Source organism: Limulus polyphemus, unplaced genomic scaffold, assembly GCF_000517525.1.
Source record: "Limulus polyphemus unplaced genomic scaffold, Limulus_polyphemus-2.1.2 Scaffold3864, whole genome shotgun sequence".
NCBI lineage: Eukaryota > Metazoa > Arthropoda > Merostomata > Xiphosura > Limulidae > Limulus > Limulus polyphemus.
Genome location: NW_013669474.1, coordinates 45560 through 53154, shown reverse-complemented (window position 1 = coordinate 53154; position 7595 = coordinate 45560).

Sequence of the window (7595 nt, the reverse complement as noted above, 5' to 3'; positions counted from 1 at the left end):
TGAAAATATTAATTGTTTGTTTGTTTATTTTTTGAATTTCGCGCAAAGTCTCAACGTCATTCCGCTACACTTAAAACGTTTCATCTACATACCTTAACCACACTAAAGATTCCCTTCAAATGTGTTAAACGTCTTCATTTTAAAATTAAACAATTCACATAAAAAGGTAACCGGGAGACCCCCAATTGAGAAGTTTATGGTAGGGTAAATACTCTAGAAAAACTTGTACTTTAAAATAGAATGCTTACCTACATCGCATAGCATTTTTAGCTACTTTATAAACTGTTCTTTTTCACTGTACGTTTCACTTGTCCTGATAAATTTCCACAAAGGAGACCTCTACCTTCTCACTTTTCGTACGTGACACTGAAACACATTTTTCCTTTTCTCACTACTTATAGGACTTCTAATCAAGTTTGGTTCTAAGTAAATCAATTTGGGAAGCAGTATTTAAGAAACATAATATTAGGTGCATAAATACTGGTAAACTGAGAAATAAATGTAAATGAAAATTCTTCGTGAAAAATAAATTTAAAGATTTGATTTCTTCATCCACTTTTCCTTTCTGACAGACCCCCAGTGGTTCAGCGGTAAGTCTGAAGGCTTATAACGCTAAAAACCGGGTGCACAGTACAGTGTAGCTCTGAGCTTAACAACAAACAAACAAACGAAAAGCTTTATAACCTTTTATGCTTTTCTTTTTTCTATCTAATGCTCCAGAAAATTTATCATTTTATCAGCTTTAAAATGTCATTTTTGACTTCACTGTTTCACAAACATGCTCTTTTTTTTTTCCGGGAGAACTATATCAATATAAATATAATAGTACTGTCTGTTGTAACTACTTCGCAGGGTGTGGATGGATCTTCACCAAATTAGGTCCATGCTGGGGGCACATATAAATGTTCAGTTTTGCATTTGGCGCGTTGCAGTTTTTATTGGCGTTTTACATTTTTTACCACTTCCTCACCTCCTGTGGATGGATCTCCAGCAAATGTGGCATGGAGGTTCATTGGATCCATGGGGAGATACATACAAATTTTCTGTTTTGCATTTTGTGTTTTGCACTTTTTGTGGGAGGTTTTTACAATTACATATAAGGAAGCAACTTTTCATGTCCTAAGATAACCTTTCATTAATCATGAATTTACATAACTTCCGACCAGGGGACGGGTACTCCAGCTAGTTAATAAGTAATTGCAAATAGCAGCATCACATTTATATCAAAACACAACTAGCAAATACCCAAACTGCACTAATGTTAAACAGATGAGTGCTCGTGCCTTCCATGACAGCCTCATGCTCGTGCTTGTAAAAAAAAATGGCTCGTGAGTAAGTGATATGTTTTAAGTTTGTAGAAAAGCTGCGAATTTGGGTTGTTTGTTGTAATTCCGTGACACCTAACTGTAATTACTGGTGATTTAGGCTTTGTGTGTGTGCATATATATTATAAGACTTATGGTAACTCGATTAAATACCGTTGATTAAATGTTGAAAAGTTTCCTTTTGTGTAAACTAAATTTATAAACTGATGAAAAAACAAGTATTTTGCATGAGTGTTTAATGTAATAACTTAGGTTACCCTAAATATATATTTATATAAAACTAAGATGCTAGAGCATGGCGTTATTGAGATTACAACCGAGGATAGCACTAAACAGAATAATAGAACCTAATCACTGTCAGTTTTATATACTTTAACCAGTTTGTATTTGTTACCTTCATAATACATAATCATTTCATCCCCCCTGACTAGTTCTTTAAACTAAACTATAGAATATTTTTTCTATTTATTTTGCTTATTAACATACAGCTGATAAATCTTCCTTCAAGGATATTAGGTTTTACTTTTAGTTGGAGTACTACTGTATTTAGGTCGCTGGTTTTCAGTTTTATTTTATTCTTGATTGTACGAAACTTTTACTGAATTTCTCTTGCTGCCAGTGTAGAAAATTGTATGTTATATTATGTTGTTAACTTCCACAGTACTATTAAATATATATATATATATATGAACATTTTATTTCAAGAAAAATATTTATTTTTTCGTTTACTAAAACAACTTTTCCTGGTTTTTTTTGCGCGTGTTCAAAAATAGCACGTAGATCCTGCTGAAAGTAGCGTATTAGAAAAAAAAATGACTGATTCACATGTATGTTCTGCTAAGAAATTTTGTATTGGAAAAAGAAAATACTGGTTCATTGATTTATCATGATTTACAGAGACAAGAGTTCGCGTTCTACAATTAAATACAATACATAATGACTTTCAAAAGTGCTGGATGAGAGTTGATTAGAATTGTTGGATTTTTATGCAGCAGTGAATTTTGTAAAACTATTATAGCAATATGCTACGTGTATGTACGTGTTTATAATTAGGAATCTATTCATAAACATTTTTCACACATACCGAAGATTACCTAATACATTATTTGACAAATAATCTCTGTGTGAGCCCACTTTCAACTGCCCAACTCGCTGGACCGATTGTCACCAAACCTGACATGTAACCTTAGGGTCATCGGAGAGTGGCGTAGGGGGGCGGTGTTTGGATCGGATCCATTCCCCCTGTCCCATATCACTCCCCGGAGCCCTATATCTTCCCCGTACGCTGTTCTTGTACATTAGCTAGTTTTAAATAAATAATGGTGACAGATAAATAGTATCTTATTCTATAACATACATTAAATGGTTTGTATCATGTTTAACAACCGTCACCTGCATTTTACCAACCGTTCTGTAGGTTTGTATCATGTTTAACAACCGTCACCTGCATTTTACCAATCGTTCTGTAGGTTTGTATCATGTTTAACAACAGTAACCTGCATTTTGCCAACCGTTCTGCAGGTTTGTATCATGTTTAACAACAGTAACCTGCATTTTGCCAACCGTTCTGCAGGTTTGTATCATGTTTAACAACAGTAACCTGTATTTTACCAACCGTTCTGCAGGTTTGTATCATGTTTACCAAGCGTTCTGTAGCTTTGTATCATGTTTACCAACCGTTCTGCAGGTTTATTATGTTCACCAACCGTTCTGTAGCTTTGTATCATGTTTACCAACCGTTCTGTAAGGTTTGTATCATGTTTACCAACCGTTCTGCAGGTTTGTATCATGTTTACTAACCGTTCTGTAGGTTTGTATCATGTTTACCAACCGCTCTGTAGGTTTGTATCATGTTTACCAACCGTTCTGTAGGTCTGTATCATGTTTACCAACCGTTCTGCAGGTTTGTATCATGTTTACCAACCGTTCTGTAGGTTTGTATCATGTTTACCAACCGTTCTGTAGGTTTGTATCATGTTTACCAACCGTTCTGTAGGTTTGTATCATGTTTACCAACCGTTCTGCAGGTTTGTATCATGTTTACCAACCGTTCTGCCGGTTTGTATCATGTTTACCAACCGTTCCGTCTTTATTTGTAAAACTCGGTTCTTTTTGAATCACTTCTGCCCTCTATATCTATTTTAAATAGTTTCTGCTTTCTGAAAGTTGAGTGACTTATTCATTGAATATTAACTTTCATATATGAAATAAAATAAATATAGAAACCAAAGAAAATCCATAAAAAATAATGCTTGTTTCAGTCTAAAACGTACAAGTATTGTTTAGATACTCTACTTCGAAAATATTTGTCTTTCTATAGCTTATCATATAAATATTGTTATTAGAATGAAGAAATAAGGTTAAAATCTGCCAAATATATCTTTAAAGGAAGATATAATATTAATATTAATCAATGAATTGCTGCAAATTTTGAAAAATACCCGAGTTCTGTATGTCATTTGAAATAATTCAGCTAAATCGTATTTTTCAATTTTTATTGGTAACTTCTGCTCTGGCTGTCGTTTTACTTGCGATATTCTATTACATTGTAAAAAAAATTGTGTTTAAAACAACACAACTTGTATTTTGTAAAACATAAGCCTGGTTTTTGAATGACTACCAGCATATAACACAAGAATGATTGTGGGCTGTTAGAATGCTACTTTCTTGGCTGATGTACATTTTTGTGTTGACTTTTATACAATTCACATACACATAATAAAAATATGATTTTACAGCATATAAATGTATTTGAATACATTTTTAATTGAAAAATTCACGTTATTTATATTGTTAGAAAACACACAACACGTGTGCTTATATCGTCTCAACAATCGCGCTATAGATCACACATGTTTGGGTTTAGGGAATTCTGTTTGCGTGAAATAATACAATACTTGTGTTGATTTACAGCTTTTTACAGTGTAATATTTATGTAAATATAACAGGTTGCTAAAACAAGTGAACTGTAAATGGTTAAGATTTCACATGCTTATAGAAATGGCATTTCATCAGCTAACCACACAGGAATATCGTATTTCATTATATCACACTCTTGATAGACCAAGACCATTGCATAAGTGATAAGGGAGAACTCTGGTAAGATGGATATATTACTATTACTACGGAATAAATTATCCTATTTAAGGAGCAGGTTTATCGAGCCTGAAAAAAAGCATGTTGAAAAAGATTACTCTCCCTGACGACCTGCAGAGTAATTTCTCTCACATACCAGCTGTTCTGTAAGAGAACACCAGCTACAACTTTGAAAATTTAAAAGCAGCATCTAGACGAAAAAGTAAAACCACTCTAAGGAAATTTTATAATAATTAATGTCTATGATAATAAACAAAATCCTAAACAAGGAGTTAAATTTGAGAAAAGCGTATAATTTAAGTATCCAGGAAGCTAAAGCAACTGCTAAATATTTCTTGAAACTAATGGGCTAATATTTGCTAGAAAATATTCATAATTTTGGATAGAGAATGGGGTTATCTGATTAAAATATAGTTCGAATAATGCCCGTCTTAGTTGAGAAAAACAATTCTCCACTACAATCTTTCGGTCAGTTTTTTTTTGTCATGATTAAGTAGAAAATGACAGAATGGATAGTTTGAGACGAGTAAAGATCTTTCAAATGTCAAGAACACCTCCCAGTTCGTCAAGTAAATGTTACGAAGCAATCGTAACAAGACATTCAGCCATTCCTAAACACCTACGTGTCGATGTTTTTAGAAGATGGAAGACCAGAGTGAAATCGATGTGATTTTACTAGCAAACATACCTGTTAAGTCACGTGAAAGATTATCAAGAGACTAAAACTACACTTTTGTGAACTACTCGTTTGGCAGTAAGTGATCGCATATAGTTGATGGATTCCAGAAAGGTTAAAAAAGCAGGATGACGTTCGCCGTATGATATTCAGACAAAGCCTGCTTTCATTATCTGATGAAGTTCAGATTTTTCATAAGAGTTACTTCCAATATCCAATCAAGCGTAAAGGAAAAACCATTATGTATGTTTACTATTAGCTGTTTTTAACTTTACAGTGAAGATTCTGAATCTTTCTAAATCTGGTTTTGTTATAATGCTTTTCAAGCACATTGTGTTAGTGATATTAAGAGTCAGAAAACAAAACCGACTGGTTTTGGTAACACAGTTACCATTCACAAGCCCTGATGATAGTAGATGCGTTACCGAAACAGTTGGGTGAAACAATTAAAAGTATATTTCATTGTGTCATAAAACTTTGTTTTTGTTCTTTTTACCCTTAATATACTGTTTTTGGTTGTTTTAGCGCAAAGCAAAACAATAGGTTATCTAAGCTCTGTCCACCACGGGGTCGAACCCTGGATTTTAGCGTAAACTTTCTGCTGACCCACTAGGGTACTTTTCTAAATCACATGAGCTGTGTTTTACTAATAGTTGTTCAAAGGCTGTACGTTAATATGAATAATTCAAAACAAATGAAGTAAAACTAGAAATGAATGTTTATAGTACTAGACTTAAACCACTAAGAACGAAAAAGAAAATTAATCAGCTAATCTGGTCAACTCACGACTTTTACTAACCAATGATCATAATTTGGCTTTATTTGAAATATAATGCATAGTGTGTTTAACTGGGCCGTATATATATATATATATATATAAGTATATTTCATCACAATTAATTTTTATTACCAGACAGATATCAGTGTCAACGGAGAACTAAAACTTGACATTCAAAACTTTGTTAATTGTTTACATATTTTTATAGCCATATTTCTCTGTTTTTTATAATTTCTTTCTACAGTAAGGTTTTTTTTAAAGTGTTTTGATAAATATTATAAAATATCGAGGCACTTGTATTACTTGGTTATAGAAAAATGCCCAATTCCTGTCACTTTTTTGTTCATATACATAGTACGGGATTGCACATAAGCATTTTACACAATTTTATTTTAATCTGGTGGTGAACTTCAAGTATTAGTATAAGATTAACATAAAAGGATGACCGTGATAACGGTAACTACTGGAAAAAATGCGAAAACATGAATGAATTCGTGATCATATTCTAGGCTTCAAGCTTGCAAGGCAAAAACTTTACATGTATATATTAGATTTAAATATCATAAACATCGTGTTATGACTAAACCTTCACAATGAAACAAGTAACTTAAAACTTTCTCAGCTTAGATAAGTCGCTGATAATACGGGCAAACTTGTCAATGGTCATCCCAGCAGAAGTTGTCTGCAGCCAGAGAACGAGTTGCTAGGAGATGTTACGTGATATTATAGTTTGGATGTTACTCACCAGAGGACGTATTGCCAGGGTCATGTTGCTAGGGAAGGGTGACATCATAGTACAAGTGTTACTCACCAGAGGACGTATTGCCAGAGGCATGCTGCTAGGGGAGGGTGACATCATAGTGCGAGCGTGACTCACCAGAGGGAGCATTGTTAGGGATGATGTATTAGTTCCAGAAATTGGCACCAGAAGGCGTGTTGGTATGATAATCACGCAGATAGTTCGCGAGCGAACCATCATGAGTGATGTAGATCAATATGTCTCAACATGACATCAATTTTAAAGTAACAGTCACTCTTAGAATTCATATTTTATCCAATTTTCAATTATGAGTACTGAAAAGTTTTTATCACAATTACAGATTTGTTTTATAAGTAAAATATTAATTCTGCTATTTTAATCTGTAGTTCTCTATCAACTTTATAGTTTTTCGTTTATATATTTATATGCATATATTTTACAAAGATGGACAGTGTTACTGTAGGACTGCATATAGATTTCAACTCGTCGTTTATAGTTTTCATGTATATATTTAACTATATTACATGGTTTTAAAAAGACAGATATGTTACTAAGGTTCTATAGGCAGCTGGTATTACTTGGCAAATTGTGTTACTAAGGTTCTATAGGCAGCTGGTATTACTTGGCAGATTGTGTTACTAAGGTTCTATAGGCAGCTGGTATTACTTGGCAAATTGTGTAACTAAGGTTGGTGTTGCTAGTGCAGATGGCGTTTCTATAAATGGATAGCTCAATATGATGATAATCCCATCATAAAGTGTCTCTACGTATCTCAACATGTGATTATTTAATTAACATTGGAGTTCAGATTTAATTATATGTCCTAAAAAGTTATAAGTAAAACCTCTATTTTAATGAGACAATTATTATAGCATAGTGTCAGTTATTATCACACATACTATTTTAATGAGACAATTATTATAGCATAGTGTCAGTTATTATCACACATACTATTTTAAT